This window comes from Myxine glutinosa, chromosome 6 (genome assembly GCF_964187855.1).
Source record: "Myxine glutinosa chromosome 6, kmMyxGlut1.1, whole genome shotgun sequence".
Classification (NCBI taxonomy): domain Eukaryota; kingdom Metazoa; phylum Chordata; class Myxini; order Myxiniformes; family Myxinidae; genus Myxine; species Myxine glutinosa.
Window position 1 is genome coordinate 129,476,891 of NC_136266.1, and position 26,229 is coordinate 129,503,119.

Genomic DNA, 26,229 nt, shown 5'->3' on the forward strand with positions numbered 1-26,229 from the left:
ACAGCCTGTTCAAATGTGGGAGCGTGGACCAATACATCATCCAAATAGACGAGGCAAGTCTGCCACGGTAAGCCAATTAAAACACGTTCCATCAGACGCTCAAACGTGGCAGGGGCATTGCACAATCCAAAGGGCATGACGACAAACTGCCAGAGACCCTTTCCTGTGGTGAACGCCGTTTTCTCCCTCGCCTCTTTATCCATTTCCACCTGCCAATAACCGCTCTTTAAATCCAACGTGGAGAACCACGTTGAGCCTGAAACGGCATCGAGGGTGTCATCGATCCTTGGCAGGGGATACGAGTCCTTGAGTGTCACATGATTGAGCTGGCGGTAGTCCACACAGAACCGAGTGGTCCCGTCCTTCTTCTTCACCAGCACAATGGGTGACACCCAAGGACTCACCGAGGGCTCGATAAATCCGGCTCTTTCCATTTTGCTCACCTGTTCCTCTGCCTCCTCCTTCTTAGCGAAAGGGAGCCGCCTCGGCGGTTGGCGAACAGGCCGAGCCTCGCCAGTGCTAATTTTGTGCCTGACGAGACTCGTGCGTCCAACATCCTCGGGGGAGAGAGAAAAAACACCCAAGTTCTTACCAACCAAATTGTGCAACGTCTCTACCTGCTCCGATGTTAGGCCCTCTTCAGAGCGTGTCATCATGTCCCGCACTCCCTCTGACCAATCACATTTCCCCAGATTTTGCCCTCCTTCCGGCTGTACTGGCAAGCATGTGGATCCACCTCCTCCGGTGACCTCTACTACACTACTGCATTTGGCTACGATGGCTCCGCCCCTTATAGTGCGGGGGCTGTCGGACAAGTTGAGCAGCCTGACTGCCAGCATAGGCCCACGGGTGTCTATGAGGGTGCGACCCACCATTAATTCCTCCGTCCCCTGCGAGGACCACGACTCCACTAGCCCCAGCTGGCCAATGGGTTGAGCACCTGCTGCTAACTCTGCCATCACGACTCTCTCGGACCTGGGAGGCACGGTCACAGTGCGCGGCACCTCCAGCCACGTCCCCTGCACCTCCTCGTCATCCCCCAGTCCCATTAACTGCAGCCTCTCGGTGCCCAACCACATATGACCACGCCCAAGGTCTAATTGGCAGTCATGTTCCACCAGGAAACTCAGTCCCAACAGACACTGATCGCACACCCCCGCCACCCACACAACCACGCTGACCTCCAGGCCACCCAACTCCATCCTCACCACTCCGCGTCCCAATATTGGTGCCGTTGCCCCCGTAGCCAGTTGAAGGCTGTGTCCTTCTACCCTATCAATTTTGTCCCAGCCTCCAACACTCTGGTCTAGCACACCCGGATTGATAATGGTGTCACTGGCTCCAGTGTCCACCACAGCCTCACAAAATTCTCCCTCAATTTTGCATCTAACCCTTAGATTACCCGTGCCAATTTGTCCGCAATTCACTACTTCCACCAAAGGAGGGCGCTTCTCCACACACTTGCCAGCCGAGCATGGCCCCGTATGCTCGGCTCGTTCTAGTTTCCCGCACACTCTACCGCTATTGGCCCAGGCGGAGGTGGTGGTCCTCTGTCTGGCACCTGTGGACCTCCTCTGTCTGGCACCTGCGGACCTACTGGGGGCCCCCTCCTTTCTGGACTGCGAAGCCTGTCAGGAGGTGGGGGCCCATATGGTTGCCGACAATTCCTCTGACTGTGCCCTCTTCTCCCACATCTAAAACAAGTCCCCAAGAACGGACCCCTCTGGTAGCCAGGCGGAGCCCCCCTTTCTCCCGGCCCAGCCCGATAAAAATCAGGCCGTCCCGATGACCAACCTGGACCACCCTGTCGTGACTCGCTCCCTGCAAATTGTCCCCCCATCAAATTTGTCAGCTGGCGGCTGATCCCCCTTAACATTCGCCCGATGTCATCCTCTGGCTTTTCCTGATCCCGCACCTCGGCCCGCCGTACCGTCACAGGTGCCCTCTCCGATGCGCGGTTCGACCTTCTCAAAAAGGTCAGTCTCGCCGCGCATTCCGCTGCCCGGTGCACCGTGGGTGGGTCCTGTAACTCCACCAACGTCCGGACCTCAGGATCAGGGAGAGCCGCCATAAATTTTTCTATCGCCAGCTTGTCCCACGCCTGTGCTGGTAGGTCCCTGTATGCTATCCTCACAGATTGGTATATATCCTGGGCCAGCTCCTGCAACGTCTCATTAGGCTTTTGCCTGCGATGCAGCAGCTGTGCCCTGACCAGGTCGCACCTTGCGCCTGTCCCGTACCTGTTATTCAAGGCCTCACAAATGGCCTTGCTGGTCAATATTCCCTCTGGGACTACGTTTAACACGTCGGCGGCTGACCCTCGCAGTGTCGCCACCAGATTCCCCATGCGCTCCCGCTCTCCCCAACCATTGAGCTGAGACACGCACTCAAATTGTGTCAGGAAAGCCTCGAGGCTCCCTGATCCGTCAAAATGTACGAGGGGGATTGTTTTTCCAGAGACTCTATTCCCCGATTCCTCTCTGTCCAAATCCAGTCCGGGGCCAAAACACCCCCCCAACTGGGTATTCCGTTTCGGAGCCTCTGGTGTCCAAATGTGGCTCGTGGTGAGGGTCTCCTGGGTCACTTTAATCTGGTCCTGAAGATGTTTAACCGACCTACTCACCTCTTCCTTCAGGCTCTCTTGAACCCGACCAACCTCCTGCTTGATGGTATTGTCCCAGATCTCCAGTCGCTCCTGCATAAAATCACTCACCCTTTCATTATCCATTAGTGGCCCCCACAGGCCTTTCTCAATTAACCCTTGCTCCTGCTCTTTTATGCGGGTTTCCAACCCCCTCACCTCCTCGGCCAATTTGCCCCCTTGTCGGTTGAGCAGTCCCCATTCCTCACTCTGCTGTAGCATTCTGGCATCCACCCGGCCCCGATAGCCTTCCAGGTCCCCATTTGCTTTATCAATTCGAGCATTTGTGGCACCAATCTGACCCTCCAACTTTTCCCCCATTTGGACAGCCTGCGTCACGCCCTCCTCTATTTTTGACATTAATTCTTCCCGTTTCAATTCAATTTCCACCCCTATGGCTTTTTCCATCTCCCCCATTTGAGTTTCTACTTTACCCTCAAATTTCCCCAGTCTGTCCGTAATTTGGTTTTGCACTCTCCCTTCTATGCCATCAATTCGTTCCCCCAGCTGCTGTGCCATTTCCCCAATTTTTCCTTCCAATTGTTCATTCCTTTCCTTTATTTCATTCCTCCATTCCTTCCCCTGTGACTCCATTTTATTTTCCATCCCTTCAATTTTATTTTCCAACCCACTTTTCATTTCTCCCATTTGTTCCTCCAATCGATCACTCATTCCCTTCATTCCTTCCCTACATTCCTTCCCCTGGGACTCCATTTTATTTTCCAATCGCTCACTATCGGCCCTCTGAGCATTTATTAAATTTACTATGGTCTGGAGATCTATCGGGGCCGTCCCAGCGGCGGGGAAAGTTCCAACGCTATCCTCCTTATCCCCCATTTCCGGCTCACTCCCGACGCTGACGGAGGCCTCGCTGCGTACTTCCATCTCGTCAATTTCCGACATCCGCTTTCCGGAAGATTGTTTCCCGCGCGCGTATTTATTTTAATAATTCCAGTAACACAATTTAAATTTGACGAAGACGCGATATCGCGCTCCGTATGCCCAATTGATTACTAAATTTCTCCGCCTCGCCTATAACAATTTTGCGTTCGAACGTCGGGCGCAATGTACGCCCGACCGTGTCGATGTCTCCCCGCGGACAAAAAAATTTGTCCGACCGTGTCGATGTCTCGCCGCGGACAAAAAAATTTGTCCGACGGGTTCAAATCCTACACTCCTGACACCACTTGTCGCGTAACCGTGATTAACACCACAGTTACGGATGACCGATTGCGAGACTTTACACTCCCGAGGCGAAAACTCAATGGCGGACTCAAGTTCAACACCAACGCGCGGAAGGCCAGACGCAGCGAAGGCTCCGCAACCTTATCTATTAAAATGAAACACCCAGGAAACTGCGTTCAAATATGTACAGAAAATAATATAAGGATTTATTATTAAAAGTAAAGCCAGTGAAAAAGCACGCGCCGGTAATACTAATAACTAAATCGGGACGTCCCCACACGACTGATATCAAACACAAACGAGGGAGATTAATACGAAAATAACAAGTCACGTCGTGTACAGTGTACGCGGATTCGGGCTTATCTGTCTTTGTCGTCCTTGTGGCTGCCGTCCAACACCGCTCCTTTCTGCCCGGTCGCACACCTCGCTCCAAGTTCCACGGCCCTCTGCCTCCGCCTCCAAGCGCCACCAGGCCTCGTCGGTCCAACGCAGGGCTGCACGAAGCAACCAAAAACCAAGTGCCAACTGCCAACTGCTGAGTGCCGAGTGCCAACTGCCAACTGCAACGAGCTGTGGTCACGAACTGTAGAAAATGGCACGAACCGTCAACTGCCACGAGCTCTCACTTCTCTCAACTGCCACTCCGGTACCGAACTGGGACGCTCTACTCAACTGTTCAACGAACTGGGACGACTCGAGATCAGATCGCAACTCTCGAAAATGGCGTCCGACCGTCGCATATATCTCTCCCCGATGACGTCACATTCGCGCACTCCTCAGCCAATCATATGGTCCCAGCTCGCCGGTCACGCCCTCTACGGCATGCGACTCCTAACATCTCCCCCGTTACGCGACCCTGCGGTCCTGGCATAACACGTGCCGGCCCGGTTTGTAGGCCTTGGGAGGTGTACACGGTGGCGGCCAATTGTGGTGGTGTTTTTGGCCTGGGTTTCCTGTCAATTTAATACGAAGTCCTTGTCAGGGAAAGGGGATTATTTAATGTTGCGCTAAGGACCTAACTAATGTTTATGTGGTTTGCAGTGCCATAAAGGACAAAGGTTTGATTACTAGGTGATACTCACAGGGGCGTTACCTTTAACCCCTCACTATTTAACACTCGAATCTCCAGGTAGATCCACACTCATACATCTTACCCCGACAACCGCCTAAACATCAATAACTTATTACATGTAGAGTCCCTGTCACGACAGCCGAATACCTACCTATTCAGATCTACCTAGCTCTAGATGTTGCATTACCAAATTCATAACAATATTAAGAATGAGAAAATCATTCGCTGGCGTATCGAACTCGCCGACTTCTGCTACACCATCAAATACCGCCCGGGGAAGGATAACCTGGTCGCCGACGCCTTATCAAGGCCGGCTACGTGCGTGGGGATCGTAACTTTGGAGGGACTGCGCGCTTTGCACGACACTATGTGTCATCCAGGGGTGGCGCGTTTCGCTCATTTTGTGCGTAGTGGTAATCTGCCATACTCTATTGAGGACATCCGCCGGATCTGCCGTGACTGCGCTATATGTGCGGAACTCAAACCGCGTTTTTACAACCCTCCCATGGGGGCGCTGGTTAGGGCTACTAGACCGTGGGAGAGATTGGCAATGGATTTCAAAGGACCGCTGCCGGAGTCGAGCAACTCTCGTTATCTGCTCACTATCGTTGATGAGTACTCGCGATTCCCTTTTGCTTACATGTGCGCCTGTGCGGGGATATGACGGCGGCCACGGTCATACGGTGCCTGCAGAATTTGTTTTTTATGTTTGGGTATCCGGCCTACGTGCATACCGATCGGGGTGCGGTGTTCCTGTCTCAGGAGGTGAGAGGTTATTTGCTCCAAAATAATGTTGCTTCGAGTTACACCACACCGTACAGACCCCAGGCGAATGGGCAGATCGAACGCTTCAATGGGATTATATGGAGGGCCATCATGCTAAGCCTCCGGACCCTCGGCCGGGGTCTCGATAAATGGGCTTGGTCGCTACCTGCGGCTCTGAACTCGATCAGGGCTCTCCTATGTACGGCCACCAACCAGACTCCTCACGAAAGACTGTTCCACCACCCTAGAAGCTCGGGTAGTATCCGATCTTTACCCAGCTGGCTCGTTGAGCCGGGGCCGGCCTATCTCAAACGAGCGGTGCGCACAAGCAAGTACGACCCCTTAGTACATAAGGTGCAGGTACTCCAGGCTAATCCCGAGCATGCTCGAGTGATGACGGCAGATGGACGCGAGTCCACTGTCTCTGTATGCCATCTCGCCCCTTGTGGGGTCATCGACCCTTATAGAGATATCGACGAACCGATCTACGAGTCTATGGACTCTACCGAAGCTTCCTCTATGGAACTTTTGCCGACACTTCTGTCGTCACCTACACCCCTGCCTGAAGGCTCTGAGGTGCCCCCTCCGACACCTGCCTCCAGCGGCTACTCCGACGCAGGGGACTCCGGGCTTGGGGACGCCGTACCCGGTAGTTTCCGGACACGAGCTGGCAGGGTAGTTCGCCACCCTGACCGTTACGGGTGGACCGACTGACATGGAATGACGTCCCCAATCAATTAATGCTGACGCATGCTTGGAAACTGCCTAGCGGCAGTATAGTTATAACGGCGGGGAGAATGTAGTGAAATTATACCAAAGTTGAACCCAGGAGTGATACTCGCTTAAGCCACTGATGGGCATCTATAAGACCTGGGACATCCACGACGCTGGGCCACTCCTGTGACATTTACTATGACATGTAGTCCTGTAGTCTTGAATGGTACGTACCCGCACCTATATGCTAGACTCGCTTGCTTTGACTATTATTATCGGTCCTTTCTATATGATGCCAAGATCCTGATATCTATTGCATGATTGTATTTTATACAGGATGATGTCAGAGATCTAATTGTGATTAAACCAACCTTTGGGACAAAGTTGTGGACCTGATTGATTTCCATGACAATCACCTTGATGGGAGCCTTTTTCGCCTGTTTGGCAGAAGATGGACTATGGAGTTTGAATTCATTGTCCCCTGAATCGGAGCTTTCAATCTCAGACTCATCATCATCATCAACCACAGCCGATGTTGATGGAACAGATTGCATTGCTGTTAGAGTCTCAGCAGCATGTTTCTTCTTTCTTTTATCTTCATTCTCAAGCCTGATACGCTTTCTGTTCTCCTTCACTGCCAGAGTGTTGTCCACAGATCCCATACGTGAACTTGAGGGATCCTCACGCTGCATGATAAGGAATGCTTTGTCTTCTTCATTCGTCATTTTCTCAAGCGCATCATTTGGTGAGATATCGAAGAGGGATTGAAGATCATCTTTGAACATCTGCTCCTTCACTCTATAGTTTTCGAATGTCTTGGTTCTATTTTTCTTTACCAGTTTGTAGGCATCATACAACTTCAAAAGTTGGCGCTCACAGGAATCTACTCTCTGCACTGGAATTCATGCTTTCTCCCAATATGCACACACAGCTTGTACACTAAGTTTGGCACTTTCATGAACTGTATGGTGTTCTTGTATGTGATGGTACACCATTTTCTGCAATGTGTGTCCTTTTGTTGGTAGTCCCCCCCACATATTATTTCCTTTTCAGACTTGCCCAGCAACCAAACTGTGGAAGAGCTGCGAGTTTCTGCCATCTGACAAAAACAGGACAAACAAGTACAGATACATTCAAAGTACACGTCCCCCATGCCAAATAATTAAATATCCTACAGCACGGCATTGCCGGGGCGCCTCTGGCGCCCGGCAATACTGCAATGCAGCTCATGGGGCTGCATTGGGAGGGAGAGGTGGACACTAATTGGTTGATTAATCGTATAATTAAAATCAATAAAAGATTATCACAAAATATTTTCTTAATCAATTGGCTAATAGCATAACTAAACCACCAGTGAGTGAGTGCTTCATCCGAAGATGTATCTTTTAGAAATTTAATTAAATAAGTCATTAATAAAAATTAAATAATTAATTGATTAATCAATAAATAAATTAATCGATTAATCAAAAAATAATTAATCGATTAAATGATTAATCAATAAATCAAAAATATCCTTGATAGCCACATCACTTGGTCACTCATGTCCAAATATGAGCTTCCGAGCTCAAAAGGTGCCTGAGATATTGGCCAAATGAGAAAGAAAATAAATAAATGATTAATAATGGAAATAAAGAAATAATAATCATTAAAAAATTAAATTATTAATCATTTCGGTCACAGAACACATAAACCACCACCATTTCATCAGAATCTGTAACTGAATTTTTTATTTAGCTTCCGAGCATTTATCTTCACATTTATCTAAAAGATACATCTTCGGATGAAGCACGAGTGGTTTAGTTATGCTATTAGCCAATTGATTAAGAAAATAATTTGTGATAATCTTTTATTGATTTTAATTATACAATTAATCGATGAATTAGCGTACACCTCTCCCTCCCAATGCAGCCTCTATGAGCTGCACTGCGGTATTGCCGGGCGCCTGAGGCACCCCGACAATGCCGCGCTGTAGGATATTTAATTATTTGGCAAGGGGGCGGTGTACTTTGAATGTATCTGTACTTGTTGTACACCGCACCTTTCCTATGCCATCTCCAGGCATTGCAAATCGTCATTTCCGGGCACCGAAGGGGGCTCGGCAGTGACGCACGCTGAAAGGGAGTACTCAGTTTTCACTCTGGTTGTTTGTTTGTTTTCTTGCTTTCTTGTTTTCTTGTTTGTTTGTCCGGATGATATCTCAGCCATCCTTTTAGATAGGAAGCTGAAATTTCGGCACAATAGTGAGCAAGTCCTTTGTCAAAAACGTTATTTTTTGTTTTTTGATTAATCAATTAATTGAGGAGTTATTTAATTATTAGCGATTAATTAAGTACTTATTTAATTAATTGCATTTCCTTTCTCTTCTGACCATTAACTCAGGCACCTTTTGAGTTAGGAAGCTGATATTTGGACATGCCAATGACCAGGTGATTTGGCTGCAAAGGCTATTTTTGATTTATTAATAATAATAATCGATCAAAAAAAATCCGCCATGCTGTCGTGATGGAACCGCCATGCTGTCGTCGGTATCCGTAATAAGACCGTAAAGCGGCCGCAACCCAGTCGCTCATAGTCTTCCGCAATCGCCCCAGCATCGCCCCACCAGCTAGCATGGCAGAGATGCGAATGCCATACGGCCTTCCTGCGGCATCTTCCCAACTATGGGCCGACACTGTTGCGGCTGCATATCGACTACAGAAGAACTGTCACGTCTCCCCTGCGGCTATGGGAGACTGACGACGACAGCAGCTGGACTAGTGGCGGCCGAGTTACGGCCATTGGCGACAGAGATACGACTGCTTGGCGACTGCATTACGACATACCACGATTTTCTGGCCAGGTATAAATAGGGGTGGACATTTCAGCTCACTGCAGTATGTTCTATGGTCAAGGTCTACCAAGGGTCTCTCTACCAACATCTATCATGGATGATGAACATAGGATGAAGCTGGTCCTTCTGAATGACTTGGCAGCACTGGACCAAGATATTGCTGCGAATGACCTACTGCTGGCTCACGCTGAGGAGCAGCATCAAGAAAGAGGACAACGGAGGGAGAGAAGACATTGGGTGAGGCCGTGGCTCCTGCGACGACCAGCTCTAGGGCAGTATGAGCAGCTCATGGTAGAGCTCAGGGGCGAAGACGTGCAGGGCTACAAGAACTTCACCAGGATGGAGCCAGCCCTGTTTGACGAGCTGCTAGAGCGTCTCGGTCCTCGAATCACCAAGCAGCTCACATTTTAGCATGAACCAATAGACCCAGGTCTGAGACTGGCAATCACCCTGAGGTACCTTGCGTCAGGGGATAGCTACATGTCCCTGCAGTACAACTTCCGAGTGGCCCACAACACCATCGCCCTCATTGTACGGGATGTCTGCCAGGCCATCGTCGATGAATACCTGGAGATGGTCGTCAACACTCCCTCTACACCAGAAGAGTGGAAGACAGTAGCTGAGCAATTTGGACTGAGGTGGCAGATGCACCATGCCCTAGGAGCACTCGATGGCAAACACATCTGCATCAAACCACCGAAGAAGTCTGGGTCCGTTTTTTTCAACTACAAGAAGTTCTACTCCATAATCCTGATGGGGCTGGTTGATGCCAACTACCAGTTCATCTGGGTGAACATGGGAGCGAACGGATCGTCATCAGATGCCCAGATCTGGAATTAGTGCGATCTGAAGTTGGCTGTTGAAGATCACGCCAACGGCTTGCCAGAACCAGACCCTCCACCTCATGATGCCCGAGACATGCCGTACTTCATCATCGGCGATGAGGCCTTTGCGCTGAAGACCTGGGTGATGAAGCCATATGGCAGGAGGAACTTGGACCACCAGGAAAGGATCTTCAACTACCGCTTGTCTAGAGCAAGGCGCATCGTGAAAAACGCTTTTGGGATCCTATCCAACCGGTTCCGCTGTCGACTCACAACCATGGCCCAGACACCAGAGACAATCGATAGTATCATCCTGGCCACCGTTTGTCTCCACAACCTTATGCGTCTGCATTATCCAGCTCAGCAGAACGAGGTGATGGACCATGAAGACAATGACCACAACGTCATCCCAGGCTCCTGGAGGGAAGGTACGCAGCTGGCCGACATGGAAGAACGGGGGGTTAGAGGAAACGTGCACACTCGTGTAGCCAAGGACCAGAGGAACTACCTCAAGACCTACTACAACTCCCCTGCCGGCTCCATTCCATGGCAAGACAGGATGGTGTGAGGGTCTCCGTGGAGTGAGGTCCTGTGGTGCCGACAAGGATATGGCTTTATTGTTTGGACTTGGGACTTTTGGGAACTTTATTTTTGGGACTTTGGGCCTTTGGAAACTTTATTTATGGGACTTGGGACCAGTGGAAATAATTTGTTGGACTTTATTTCCATTCTCTCTCCCTGCAGAAAAGCTTGATTATTACATTACAATGATACATCTTTATTAACTTTCTTATTGTACATCAAACATCTTTATGCTTCATGTCATACATCATTGAAATGAATAAAGTGAAATGTAAAATAGAGAAATAAAGATTTAAAAAGTTGTGTGAATCGTCTCAAATCGCCGGCGGTCTTATTGCAGTCTTGCGGACGTCGGAGTAAACCGCCATCCGGGCCCAATGCAGTCGCCGCGATCCGCCATCAGTCGTAATCTAGCCGCCAGACTGTCGCCACGCTGCTGCCGTGCATCCGCAATGCAGTCGTCGTCGATCTTCAACAGTCGCCATCCCACTCGGGGCGAGGTCAGTGCTTCGTCGCAATGCAGTCGCAATGTGGCCGCCTGCAGTCGCCATACTGCCGCCTGACCATATTTGACCGCCCAAAATCGCCAGTAGTCGCCGAAAAATCTTGATCGCCGGCAGTCGCCAGTAGTCGCCAAAATATCCGCCTATGTGTGACAGGGGCTTCAGGCACCTTTTGAGCTAGGAAGCTAATATTTGGACATGACAGTGACCAAGTGATGTGGCTATCAAGGATATTTTTGATTTATTGATTAATCATTTAATCGATTAATCATTTATTGATTAATCAATTAATTATTTAATTTTTTATTAATTACTTTTCTATTAAAATTTTAAAAGATACATCTTTGGATGAAGCACTAGTCGTTTAGTTATGCTATTAGCCAATTGATTAAGAAAATATTTTGTGATAATCTTTTATTGATTTTAATTATACAATTAATCAATCAATTATTGTACACCTCTCCCTCTCAATGCACTCTTTGAGCTGTGCTGCGGAATTGCCGGGCGCCCGAGGCGCCCCGGCAATGCCGCGCTGTAGGATATTTAATTATTTGGCATGGGGGCGGTGTACTTTGAATGTATCTGTACTTGTTGTACATCGCACCTTTCCAATGCCATCTCCAGGCATTGCAAAACGTCATTGCCGGGCACCGAAGGGGACTCGGCAGTGACGCCGAGCCCCCTTCGGTGAATCAAATGAATCAGTGCCGAGTGAATCAAATGTCAAGTCCTCCCAATGGGGAATAAAAGCATGATAATGATGACGTCACAGGTGAAGTGGTATACCAGCCAAAAATGTTTTAATCAAATTTCATATCCTAAAAATCTGAAATTGCATGCACATGATCTATGACCCATTTGTATTGAAATATTAAATTTATGGCATCATAGGTCACATGGTTTTGCAGTCATATTGGATTTAACCTAAAACCTTTAAAAAACATTTTCTCCCAAACCACCAAATCAATCGACTCAAAACTTTATGCGTTTAATTGACTCGGCATGGCAATTAAAAGATGACCACAAAAACGCCATTGCTGTCGTCACATGGTGTGGCAGCCATATTGGATTGAAGGAAAATATTAAATAATTATATCTCTGAAACCGCTTTCTATTTCGATGCGAAATTTTACAAATATCATCTAACCCCATTGTTGCATATAGTTTGAAAGTGATGTCGTAGGGTACGTGGTTTGGCAGCCATCTTTGATATAAAAACGAACCTTATCCGATCAACATGAAACCTCACAAACGTGATCCCCTATCCATACATATGCAGAGTGTACATTTTATAAGGTCATATGTCAAGTGGTGTGGCATCCATATTAGCTTAAAAGCCAGTAATTAAAAAAAATCCCTTCTCTGAAACCGCTTCACCGATCGATGTGAAACTTGTCATGGCTGATGAAAATGTGATATTTGAAAAATGCTGAAGGGATTTAAATCAAAATTGTTTATGTTTAGGACAGTGAACGAGGGCGTCTACCCATTGTCATGGGCAGAGACTATGCGGAGGCATCCTGGCGACAGTCGCATTGCTCTAGTAGTCTAGTTTCTCTTTAATACATTGATCTCAAACTCGCTGAGGTGCATACGAGGCTCATACATCAATCAGGAAATTGCAGGATGATGATTTTAAGATGCATCTTTCATTGTACTTGTAAATCAGTGGTTCTCAAACTTTTTTGGACCCTTGTCCTATCGTTCGTGGTCGGACACCCAGAATTTATGTAGATGGGAAGCAAAAATAACAGAAGCCAAATATTTTCTGAATAATATTTTACTTTATTTTACTTTCCTTTTTATTTTATTTTGCACGACCTGCAATGTTTCAGCAGAACAGGTCCAGGTGAGGCAAACTGGGAATCTGTTATCACAGGCTCAAATATCGTTAGTGTGAAGGGTGGGCCTGGTGACTCGCTGCGAGATTACGAATGTCTGGCTCTATCTCAGTGAGGTAGAGACGCAGATCGCCCCTCTTGGTAATGTCAAGGCGGTTTCGATACTTGTTCAGCAGCACCATCACGGCGCTGAACCCTCTTTCAACGAGGTATGATGTGGGGAACGCCATCAACAGCAGTTCTGCCTCTGTCCACATTGCGGGGTATTCGCCCCGCTCCAGAATCCAGAATTTGCCGTATTCATGCTGCGAGAATCTTGCCTTCGCCTCATCATCATTGTGGAGGTTGATAATTTCGTCCTGTAATTCGCGCTTCACATCTTGAATGTCACATTTGAATGGGTTGATCACCCATGCTGGCACCGACAGTTCTAGCATGTCTCTGAAACGCTGCTCCATATCTCCACGAATCTTCTCAAGGTGATTGCAATAAATGAGCAGCTCTTCATCAGAAACAGCAGTTTCCTTTGCCAACTGGGGAAAGTGGTACATATCTCTGTGGCCGAGGGTTTCCCTGTGCAGAGTCGCCTTGGTTACGAACGCGCCGATCACTTTCTTTGCTTTAATCAGCGTCATATGGTCACCCTGGAGTTGTTTGCTGACATCATTCAGTATGCTGAATATGTCCGTGAGGTAAGCCACATCATGCTAAATCGCATTCACTTTATCCGATAGCTCCGTATCAATTTCCGACAGAAACTCGACCACTGTTGAGAAGAGGGCATGGAAACAGGTCAAACAAGCGCCTTTGGACAACCATCGAACTTCAGTATGCAACAGGAGCCGCTCGAATGCCTCATCGTTCTCCTGGCAAAGCTGACGAAACAGCCGATCATGCAGAGATGACACCTTGATTTTATTCACTGCTTTGATTACTGTTTGGAGTGATGTATGAAGTCTGGTGCTGAGAGCTTTTGCTACAAGATGCTGGCGGTGCACGACACAGTGAATGAGTGAATGGTGAACACGGATGGTACCTGGTTCTTCAGAAGCGCAATAAAACCACGCTGGCGGCCAACCATCGCTGGTGCCCCATCCGTCGCGCAAGCGAGAATGTTCTCCATCGGTATGTTCTTATCAGTAAAGTACTTCTCCAACGTTTGGAAGATGGAAGAACCCTTCATATCGGTCTGGAGAGAGCGGGCAAACAACATTTCTTCCACCATTTCCTGATCACGGATGAAGCGAACGTAGCAGAGTAACAGAGCTTCACTGTCACACAAAGTGGACACATCCAGCTGAATGGCGAAGTGTGTGCTTCTCAGCTCACTACACAGCTTATCTTCTACATCTGATGACATTTCATCAATCCGCCTGGCCACGGAATCATTGCTGAGCGCAATCGACGAGAGAACTGGATTCGGATCCTGGCCCATAACGGTTTTTATCACTTTCCCAACAGCTGGTTTGATCAACTGTTTGCCGATTGAATACGGTTTTCCAGATCTGGCGATGAGCAATGACAGCTTATACGATGCTTCCAGTCCTTTATCCACGAGCTTTTGGCTGGCTTTGAACATCGTCGTTACCTTGGATCACTTCTCAAATTTCAGCGATTGGAAATAGCTGACCTCTGCGCGAGCCTTATCCCTGTGCTTTTTACTCAGGTGCTCGCTCAGTCGAGATGGTTTCATTGCTTCATTGGACAGCGTGATACCACACAACAAACACATCAGTAACTGTTTGTTCATCGGAGATGGAATGAATCCATATTTGATGTATTCAACGGAATACTGACAACACTTTTTCTTTGAGGCTGACATCTTGAAGCCGACCGGACGTGAAGCTTTTTTGAATAACGAAATCAACATGCCAAAATGTCGAAAGACTAGCACCAGCGCTAACACTGACTGTTCGTACCTTGCCCAATGTCTGTGCTGGCAAGGCCAGGCTGTAAAGTTGAAGCAGGGATGTTGAATAGTCCAGCACGAATAGAGTGTATTATATCCCGCATAAAAAGATTCTTGGAAGCCGATTGGTTGAAATGGCACCATGTGACAAAAATTAGTGTTGTACTATTGGCCGCATTGGCGGCAATAGTATTTCGCTGGTGTCATACACTATCATGTTTGTTGCGTGAGCATGTATGGACAAGAGAATACCTACACGACATCAGCGAATATGTGATCATAAAATCCATGCGAAGGGGGAAAGAATGTGGTCGTTGATTGGATGGCCAATTTGCCGAATGGCGCCGGGTAACCTGTTCAGACTGCAGGAAGCCCAATTAAAAAAAAAATTTAAACCACCTTTAGAGGCCATTTTTCCCCGAAAAGCGGGGGTTGGCCTTTTTCGGGCACCGTGGTTGTTGTTGTTTTTGCTGGTCCCCTTTTTGAAGCAATGTTTTACGGCCGGATGCCCTTCCTGCCGCCAACACTGTTTGTCGCCTTTTACGACAAACAGGGAATTACCAGTGAACTGGTACTCAAATTGTGCAGGAAGCCCAATGAGCGCTCCAAATCGCCGCTGCTCCTCTAAATCGCCAGTGCCCCCCAAATCATTGCCAGCGCCCCCCTACCGCCCATGGACTCTCGAGCGCCAACTGGGGGGCGGTAGGGACCACTTTGAGAACCTATATTGTAAATGATTGACAAGAACTTTTAGGTAGTGCACAATATGGGATTTATTCTTAATCTTTTTCCATGCAGCACATTGCTGCGAGTGCCATCATTGGCTGAGGGCAGCGTGGCAGTGCTGCTGATGCAACTCCCTCCGTAGGATAGGGCAGAATTTGTAATTTGTTCAGGGTGGCGGCGATAGCTCACCTACTCTCCGCAAAAGGCACTGTGGGATCTTCAGCAACCACCAACTAATGCTGGCAGATGGGACACCCAGTTTAACGTCCATCTGAAGGACGGCACACAAATTGATGCCACACCCAGCTTGTGAGACACCAGCATGACAGTTTGTAGCTGGGCTAAGATTCAAACCAGGCTAGACGACTCAGAGGCGCAAGTGTGCATACCTCAAGGCTATCCTGCCAGCACAGATGGGATTTTAACCTGGGATTTCAGCCTCGTGTGCCATGTGCTCAGATGGAAATGCCAAGCAGTCCAACCAATGATTGTCAGTATGGGTTGATTGCTGGAAAAATTCCATTTAACTGCAGGAATACTTTAATGAGGACCAAAAACATCCATTCTTAGATCTTCAAATCAAATGACAATTATTTCTGCTTGTTCGTAGTAAATTTTATTGTTGGTACTATAGTTATGATGATTATTTTGGTATTATTTTGTGTCGCTATAAATGTTGCTGGAAACCAATCCTGTCCATCAAGCATTTTTGGCAGGTGCTGCATTAATATTATCTTATCCCATTGTTATGTATTTCCCGGTGTGTACCCTGGTTTAGAATAGGTACACCGTATCCCTGCGTGTTGTAGGAGGCGACTAAGAGGGTTGGCGTCAGGAAGGGCATCCGGCCATAAAAACATTGCCTCAAAAAGCGAACCATTGGTTGTAGGAGGCGACTAAGAACGTGTTGTAGGAGGCGACTAAGAGGGTTGGCGTCAGGAAGGGCATCCGGCCATAAAAACATTGCCTCAAAAAGCGAACCATGACAATTACAACTACATATGGGCAGGGTACAGCCCGAAGTGGAGATTGGTTTCTGAGGTTTGGGCCATGGAATGTAGGGACAATGACAGGGAGATCAGGAGAAGTGGTGGAAGTATTGGTCAGAAGAAGAGTGGACTTATGTTGTGTGCAAGAGACGAGATGGAAGGGAAGTGGTGTGAGAATGGTGAAGGGTAGGCAGGGACAGAAATACAAGTTTGTGTGGCAAGGGTGCCCGGAGGGCGTGAATGGCGTTGGTGTCCTGTTTTCTGAGGAGTTTGTAGACAGTGTGGTGAGTGTGACTACAGTGAGTGATAGGTTGATGATGGTGAAAATGATGATTGGAAAGCTCTTGTCTTGGTGAACGTCATCTCGGGATATGCTCCGCAGGTTGGTCAGAGCGATGAAGAGAAGGACAAGTTCTGGTGTGCGATAGAGAAGCTGATGGAAAACGTCAAAGATGAGGAAGTTGTTGTGGTAGGAGGAGACCTAAATGGACATGTGGTAAGGAGTATAGGCCGTTTTGAGGGAGTTCATGGGGGTTACGGATATGGTGTGAGAAATGGAGAAAGTGAAAGGATTTTCGAGTTTGCTGATGGAGCTGATTTGTTGATTTGTAATATTCAGTTCCAGAAAGAGGATAATAAGCTTGTTACGTACACGTCAGGTGGTCAACGACAACCGTTGCTACCTGATGGTGCATAGGCAAGATAGGGGGCACCCACCTCCGGGACACAAAGCTGTTCCCGGGGGAGGAGGTTGTTTCACAGCACCACTTGGTTGTCTGCGACATAAGGGTAAAAGGTGCGATGAGAGCTCGGCGGTGAAGTACCAACCGAGAATTAAGGTGTGGAGGTTGAAAGAGGTGACAGCAAGGGAGGCATTAAAAGAGAGGCTGAGTAGGGTGGAGGATGATGTGGTTGAGCTTGAAAGTGGATGGATGTCAATGAAAGATAGTCGGTTGGGAGCCGTTGGTGAGGTATGTGGATGGACAAAAGGACCACCGAGGCACTCGGAAACATGGTGGTGGGATGATGAAGTTGGAAAGAGGATTGACGGAAAGAGGAAGAAGTTCAAGGAGTGGCAGAAGGCGAAGGGTACGGGAGCAGAAAAAGCAGAGCATGAAAGTTATAAGGCAGCCAAGAAGGCTGCAAAGAAAGAGGTAGCAAAGGCGCAGGAGGCATGTAGGAAAATGTTCGGAGAACGCTTGGATTCGGAAGAGGGTCAGAGAGCAGTATTCAGGATTGCAAAGTAGATAGCGAAAGAGAGGTGTGATGTGATGGGGGTGAGTTGCTTGAAGGATGAAGTGGGACAAATCGTTGTGGACCTAGATGGAATTAAAGGAAGGTGGAAAAGATATATGGAAATGCTGTTGAATACAGAGAATGAATGGGATGGCAACATAGAGAGTAACCCAGTTTTAGGAGTGGCAGAGAAGATAACTGAGAAGGAAGTTGAGGAAGTGATAAAAGCAATGAAGAGTAGAAAAGCGGGAGGGCCGACGGGAGTTGTGGGAGATATGTTGAAGGCAGCAGGAAGTTGGGGTGTGAAGAGAATGACAGAGATCTGTAATCTGGTGGTGAAAGAAGGCTGCATTCCAGTGGATTGGGAACTGAGTACCCTTGTCCCTCTATACAAGGAGAAAGGTGACCCTCTGGAGTGTGGCACGAGCGATAAAGTTATTGGAGCATGGAATGAAGGTATTGGAAAGGGTGTTGGAGAGGAGGATAAGAAAGAAGGTGAAGATCGATGAAAAGCAGTTTGGATTTATGCCAGGAAGAGGAATGACAGACGCGCTCTTTATTGTGAGGTAGTTGCAGGAGAAGTACATGTAGAAGAGGAAGAAGTTGTTTCTTGGGTTTGTTGATCTGGAGAAAGCATTCAAAAGGGTTCCACACGAAGTATTGACATGGGCATTGAGGAAGTTAGGATTGGAGGAATGGTTGATCAGAGTAGTGATGGCAATGTACAAAAGAGCGCGCACAGCTGTAAGGACGAAGGACGGGAACAGTGGTGAGTTTGAGGTGAAGGTGGGAGTGCATCAGGGGTCGGTACTAAGTCCACTACTATTTGTAGCTGTGATGGAGGTGCTGGCTCAGAATGTAAAGGAGGGTTTACCATGGGAGTTGTTGTATGCAGATGATCTGGTGTTGATTGCGGAAAGTATGGATGGACTGAAGGAAAAGATGAACAAGTGGAAGGAATGTATGGAGAGAAAAGGTCTGAAGGTAAATATCGGAAAGACGAAGGTGATGGCAAGTGGTAAAGCATGTGGTGAGGTGGAAAGAACTGGGAAGTGGCCATGTGCTGTGTGCAGGAAGGGTGTCGGAGTGAACTCAATTCAATGTACAATGTGCGCTGAGTGGGTTCATCAAAAATGTAGTGGTCTGAGAGGGTCATTAACCAGTGTGGCAGCTACAGTCAGGTGAAAAAGTAAGTACACCCCATGTAAAGTTTTGACTTTTTCAACATATTTCAACATTCAGCTATTTGATCTTCATTTCAACAATATTGACAGATAAAGGTGATATAATATAACAAATATCATGAAACATTTACATTTTGTAGTCCATTGTATAATTTAAATAAACATAAATGCAAATTTCACATGTGGAAAAAGTAAGTACACCCTTGGCTCTAATAGGTGGTATTGCCCCCTTTGGCAGAAACAACCTCAAGTAGTCGTTTCTTACAACTGTCTGCCAGTCTCTGACATTGACTGGGAGAAATTTTTGCCCACTCCTCCATGCAGAATTCTTTCAGCTGTGCGAATTTTGAGGGGGTTCTTGCATGCCCAGCCTGTTTCAAATCTCCCCACAACATCTCGATTGGATTTAGATCCGGCTTTGACTCTGGCTTTGACAGGCTTTGACTTGGCCATTCCAGAACCCTCCATTTCTTTCTTTTCAGCCATTCCTTGGTGGATTTCCTGGTATGTTTAGGGTCATTGTCACGTTACAAGGTCCACCTTCGGTTGAGCTTCAACTTTCCGACAGATGGCCTCACATTATCCTCAAGCACCCTCTGGTACAATGAAGAATTCATAGTGGATTCTATTATGGTGAGCTGCCCAGGCCCTGATGCAGCAAAGCTGCCCCAAACCATAATATTTCCACCACCATGCTTTACAGTTGGTATCAGGTTCTTGTGGTCAAATGCTGTCTTTGGTTTTCACCAAACATGTCTTCTGGTACTGTGGCCAAATAGCTCGACCTTTGACTCATCTGTCCAGAGCCCATTGTTCCAGAAGTGCTGGTCTTTGCCTTGGTGTTCATTGGCAAACTTTAGTTTTGCCCTGATATTCTTTCTGGACAGCAAAGTTTCCTCCTGGCACACCTCCCATGTAGATCAAATTTGTGCAGCCTCTTTCTAATGGTAGACTCGTGCACTTTGACATCAACAGTGGCAAGAGCTACCTGTAGGTCCCGTGATGACATTCTGGGGTTCTTAGAGACTTCTTTCAGCATCTTGCGGTCTGCTCTGGAGCTGAACTTGCTGGGGCGGCCTGGCCTGAACAAGTTGGCAGTTGTTTGGAATCTTCTCCACTTGTAGATGATCTTCAGGACAGTTGAATGATTGATTTCAAATTGTTTGGAGATCTTTTTAAATCCCTTCCCAGACTCGTAGGCATCTATAACCTTCTTTCTGAAGGCCTCAGAGAGCTCTTTTGATCTAGGCATGGTGACACCGCACACTTCAACAACAAAGAGCAACCAAACTAAATGTCTGAGGTTTAAATAAGGCAGGTTCCTCCAAGATCCTCTCTAACGATGTTCTCATCATTTGCACCTGAGCTGGTGCACCTGATTCTAATTTTAGGTATTTGAAGTAGTGATAAATGTGGGGGGTACTAACTTTTTCCACATGTGAAATTTGCATTTATGTTTATTTAAATTATACAATGGACTACAAAATGTAAGTGTTTCATGATATTTGTTATATTATATCACCTTTATCTATCAATATTGTTGAAATGAAGATCAAATAGCTGTATGTTGAAATATGTTGAAAAAGTCAAAACTTTACATGGGGTGTACTTACTTTTTCATGTGACTGTTGTTACGGAGTCCCCTACAATCTCCTGGTCTCGGTAACCTCCGAACCCCGAGAGGAACCCCGGCAGAAAGATATGTTACCCTGTGTTGAAAATAATAGTGAAACCACACCAATGATTATAAATGAACAAAATTGTATTAGAAATCACACACAGGAATAACAGGATAACAGATGGCCATTAAGAGTGCACTCTATACATATCTTTTATAAAGTCAAGTAACTCACTGCTCTGCCAGCAAATGAACGGACACTCCTCAATGTCTCTATGACTTTTCCCAAGGCGAATGGGAGTCGCTCCAGCGGTCGATGGAACGAAATCCGGTCGAAGCCCGAATCTCGCTCTCCGGTCGATATCCGAAGCGTGTACAGTGGACAAGGGTGCTCTTCCCGCCAAACTGTACAACGGCGCCCTCCAGAGGCGCACCTTCACCGCTCCCTCAGCAAACCGCAACGTAATTGGAGACGAAGCGGTCGCACCTACTCATCCCCGACAGACGGTAGGATGTTGGGGGTGAAGATGACACGAAGCAAACGTTCACAGGTGTCCGAAGTACGGTGTTCAAAATGGCAGACGGCTCTGGTTTGAGCCGATGCGACGAGGCAAGGATTCGTCGGAATCTCAGCGCCCCAAATCTGTCTTCGCAGATTTCTCCACTCCGGCGAATATTCTTATCGCCGGATGTCCCTTCCAGGAACTCAAAATCCCCTCGCGGCTGTCGGTAAACCTGGCTCGTTACGGAGCACTGACGTCACACGTCCTCTCCAACTTGGTTTGCGCTGCTTCTTCCTCTTCACGTCATTGTCTTCTCGTTCGGTTTCCTGTTTCACTTACAGTTATCCTTTTTAACTTTTGATAACCGTTCGTGAATAATAAACCTTGTGAAACTATTAATAATACATAATATCAGAAACATGTCCAGTCGGTGAAAACCACCCCAGCGGAAGTGACGAATCCGTAACACTTCCGCCCCTCAAGAAAGAAAGTTTGAACACAGCGAAAACTTTCTTTGCATGCAAACTTTTTAAACACAAAAGTAAATTCACAATCCAAATCATCAATTCCCATGGGCAACAATTATCAACATCTCAAAAATAAGCAAGAAAATTTCACACAACCCACAGAGATTTCCAAAGTTAATTCACTCTGGACAAAGCATCAGCAACGACATTGTCCCTGCCCTTTACGTGCTCAATTTCCCAGTTGGACTCCTGCAAAGCCAAACTCCATCTCATCCCGCTCTGATTTTACTTTTCGTTTCTTTTGAATGAAGGTTAAGAGGTAGTAATCCAAAATCCCAAGTCAAGCAAAACTACAGCACTTTTTCCGGGAGGCCGAGCTGAAAGCCAGGTTCCATGATGGTTGGGGTGGTGAAGCCTGGAAGTATTCACTACATGGACGCCTTTAGGAACGTGGAGTTCACGGTTAGTCTGTACAGGGAAGTTCACTACATGGACGCCTTTAGGAACGTGGCGTTCACGGTTAATCCGTGTAGGAATCTTGGCTCGGCGGCTCCGCAGCATTCAGTGCTTCAACCTTTCCGAACTTCCATAATAATTATGGTGGGACCGCTTGTCACTAGTTACATGAATAGCGGTCTCCTTCTCGGCCACTACTTTGACAATCCTTCCTTCGGGAGCTGCCGTAACTCTGGGAGCCTCCATAATAATATCGATTGCGGCCACCACCAAAACTACTACTCCGTGGTCCTCTTCTGTAGCTCCCACGACACCTATGAAATGCCTTCCCTACTGTTATGGTCCGACCCTCCAACTTCTTGCTATTCAGATCCTTTTCTGCATCTCTGACGTCCTTTGAGTTTTCAAACGTGACAAAGCCAAACCCTCTTGACTTTTGTGTCTCCCTGTCTTTTATCAGCACTACTTCCAAAAGCAGTCCATATTTCCTGAAGGCAGACTCCAGAACATCTTCCTTTGTTTTGAAGTTCAGTCCACCTACAAATAACTTGCTAAATTTGTCGCCATCTCTAACTGGTGTGGTTATTTTCCCTACTGGGTTTTTTAACAACCATCGGGTTACCATAAACTTGACCACCGGCCAAATCATTCCCGATAACAACAGATACTCCCTCTACAGGAAGGGTGGTTTGTAAACCTACGGTGACCGGTCGTGACACCACATCGGACTCCAACTGGATGGCATGAAGTGGAGCTCTAACACAGCCACCAATCCCCTGTAAACGAACACTATCACCAGTTGCTGTCTCCTCTGACAATAGCAAGATGCCTTCAAGCATTAAAGATTAATGTGCTCCGGTGTCCCTCAATACCCTAACAGGTTTCCGGGTAGTCGGGTCTCCATCCAGTGACACAAACCCCTTTGAAATAAATGGTTGGCAACCCTTTTGAGGGCGATTTCTCACACTTGCCATTGCATTCGGAGTTGTACTAGTCGAACTCCGCTCCTGATTTTCCTTTCCCAGGGCATAACAGTGGGACATCAAGTGTCCAGGTTTATGGCAAAAAGCGCAAGTAGGCCCGGAGGAGAACCTCGTGGTTTGCCTCGAGCCCCCCCGGAGGATTAGTCCGTCTTGGCACTGTAGACCTCTGATCCCTAGGAGTCGCGGTATCAGATCTATCCTCATAGTCATCTCCAGGCCGTCCCCATGAATCTTCGTTCTCCGCACCGTGTGCACCATAACTCCCCTGGTTAAGTATAGGTGAGAAGGTAGGTTTGTGGAACCCCATCCTGTGTGTTCAAGCATAATCATCTGCCATGGTTGCTGCCTCATACAGCTTTGGTACTTTCCTTTCCTCCAGATGTACTTTAATGTCCTCGTGGACGCACTGTTGGAATTCCTCCACCAGGATCAATTGTCGCAATAGTTCGAAGTCTTTCCCAACTCCTCTTGAATCACACCACCGATCAAACACGGTTTCTTTCATTCTGGCAAACTCCACATGGGTCTCATTCTCCCTCTTCCTGGCGTTCCGGAATTTTTGCCGGTAAGCTTCAGGGACCAATTCATAGCCTTTGAAAATGGTTTTCTTCACTATCTCATAATCTGCACATTGCTCAATCGGTAAAGCCGAATAAATATCTTTAGCTTTACCCACCAGAACACTTTGTACGAATATGGTCCAGGACTCCTCCGGCCATTTTAGCATTTGAGCCACTTTCTCAAAGTGTAAAAAAAACTTGGCTACCTCATTTTCATTGAAGGGTGGAACCAGCCTCACATGTCTGCCAACATCCCAGGTGTTTTGACTAGTTGTCGAACCAGTCGGCATGGGTGGTACCTCTCCCCGTTCTCTCATTAACTCCAGCTCCTTGACTTTAATTTCCTGCTGACGCGCCAATTCACGGTCCTTTATCCCCCTTTCGGCTCTTCTCTCCTCTGCTTCGAGTTCTCTTGCAGCTCTCCTTTCCTCTGCTTTTTTGTCTTCTAACCTTTCCTGGAGTTCTCTTTCCACTCTCCTTTCCTCTGGTTTTTTTTCTCTTCTAACCTTTCCTGGAGTTCTCTTTCCTGTACTTTTAACCTTTCCTGGAGTTCTCTTTCCACTCTCCTTTCCTCTGGTTTTTTTTTTCTCTTCTAACCTTTCCTGGAGTTCTCTTTCCTGTACTTTTAACCTTTCCTGGAGTTCTCTTTCCTGTACTTTTAACCTTTCCTGGAGTTCTCTTTCCACTCTCCTTTCCTCTTTTTTTTTTTCTCTTCTAACCTTTCCTGGCTCTTCAATTGCATCTCCGTTTTTTGGAGCTCCACACTTTCTTGTTCTTCTGGTAACCAATCCAAGGCTCCCTCTCTCCATGTTCCTTGTTCCACCATAGATTCTATCACCACTGTCTGCATCTTTGTTTTCTTCATTTTAGCTCGGACCTCCAAGCTAAAATGTTTGCCCAATATCAAGAGTTCCGATTTTAGTAACGCTCGGAACTGTGCCTCACTAGCGGTCGCTGTAAACTTCTCTGCATCAAACTCCATGGTGACTATCCGTTAACACCTGTTAACCTTCACACAAGAAAAATCCCGGACGATATTTAGGGAATTTTAGATCCCGGACGAAGACCCAATTGTCAATTGAAGTCAATTGGACGAGCCCCCAATTTCTGTTACGGTGTCCTCTACAATCTCCTGGTCTCGGTAACCTCCGAACCCCGAGAGGAACCCCGGCAGAAAGATATGTTACCCTGTGTTGAAAACAATAGTGAAACCACACCAATGATTATAAATGAACAAAATTGTATTAGAAATCACACACAGGAATAACGGGATAACAGATGGCCATTAAGAGTGCACTCTATATATCTTATATAAAGTCAAGTAACTCACTGCTCTGCCAGCAAATGAACGGACACTCCTCAATGTCTCTATGACTCTTCCCAAGGCGAATGGGAGTCGCTCCAGCGGTCGATGGAACGAAATCCGGTCGACACCCGAATCTCGCTCTCCGGTCAATATCCGAAGCGTGTACAGTGGGCAAGGGTGCTCTTCCCGCCAAACTGTACAACGGCGCCCTCCAGAGGCGCACCTTCACCGCTCCCTCAGCAAACCGCAACGTAATTGGAGACAAAGCGGTCGCACCCACTCATCCCCGACAGACGGTAGGATGTTGGGGTGAAGATGACACGAAGCAAATGTCCACAGGTGTCCGAAGTACGGGGTTCAAAATGGCAGACGGCTCTGGCTTGAGCCGATGCGACGAGGCAAGGATTTGTCGGAATTTCAGCGCCCCAAATCTGTCTACGCAGATTTCTCCACTCCGGCGAATGTTCTTATCGCCGGATGTCCCTTCCAGGAACTCAAAATCCCTTCGCGGCTGTCAATCGGGGCTGTCAAACCTGGCTCGTTACGGAGCGCTGACGTCACGCGTCCTCTCCAACTTGGTTCGCGCTGCTTCTTCCTCTTCACCTCATTGTCTTCTCTTTCGGTTTCCTGTTTCACTTACAGTTATCCTTTTTAACTCTTGATAACCGTTCGTGAATAATAAACCTTGTGAACTAATAATAATACATAATATCAGAAACATGTCCAGTGGGTGAAAACCACCCCAGCGGAAGTGACGAATCCGTAACACTGTGCATTCAAATGTAAGGTGTGCACAGAGGGAGATGCAGATGGAGGAAATGTTGAGTTGGATCTTGGAGATGGCGTGGAAGTCGGAAGGTGTGAAAACATTTTGCTACCTCGGAGACGTGCTGAATGGAGAAGGTGGATCAGACTCGGCAACGGTTGTGAGAGTAAGATGTGCATGGAAGAAGTTTCGGGAACTGAGTGGCGTGCTGATGAGGAGGGGAGTGTCGTTGAAGCTGAAGGGAAAGGTGTATGCTGCATGTGTGAGAAGTGTTATGATTTATGGAAGCGAGACATGGGCAATGAACGTAGAGCAGCAACGAATGCTGGAAAGGGTGGAAATGCGAATGGTTTGGTGGATGTGCGGAGTATCGTTGAGAGAGAGGAAGACAAATGATGAATTGCGAAAGATGATGATAATAGAGCCTGTGATTGATGCTGTGAAGAGGAACAGGTTGAGATAGTTTGGTCATGTGTTGAGGAAGGATGAAAGTGACTGGTTGAGAAGAGTGATGGAAATGAATGTAGAAGGAAGTAGAGGACGGAGAAGACCGAGAAAGACTTGGCTAA

The 26,229-nt window shown here is 47.4% G+C and overlaps 1 protein-coding gene across 1 annotated transcript in view; it reads left to right on the plus strand.

Annotated features, from left to right (window-relative positions):
• The window catches only part of LOC137429450 (inactive peptidyl-prolyl cis-trans isomerase FKBP6-like), a 103,319-nt gene that overhangs the window by 25,987 nt on the left and 51,103 nt on the right, over nucleotides 1-26,229 (plus strand). The gene's annotated exons all lie outside the window — the stretch shown is intronic.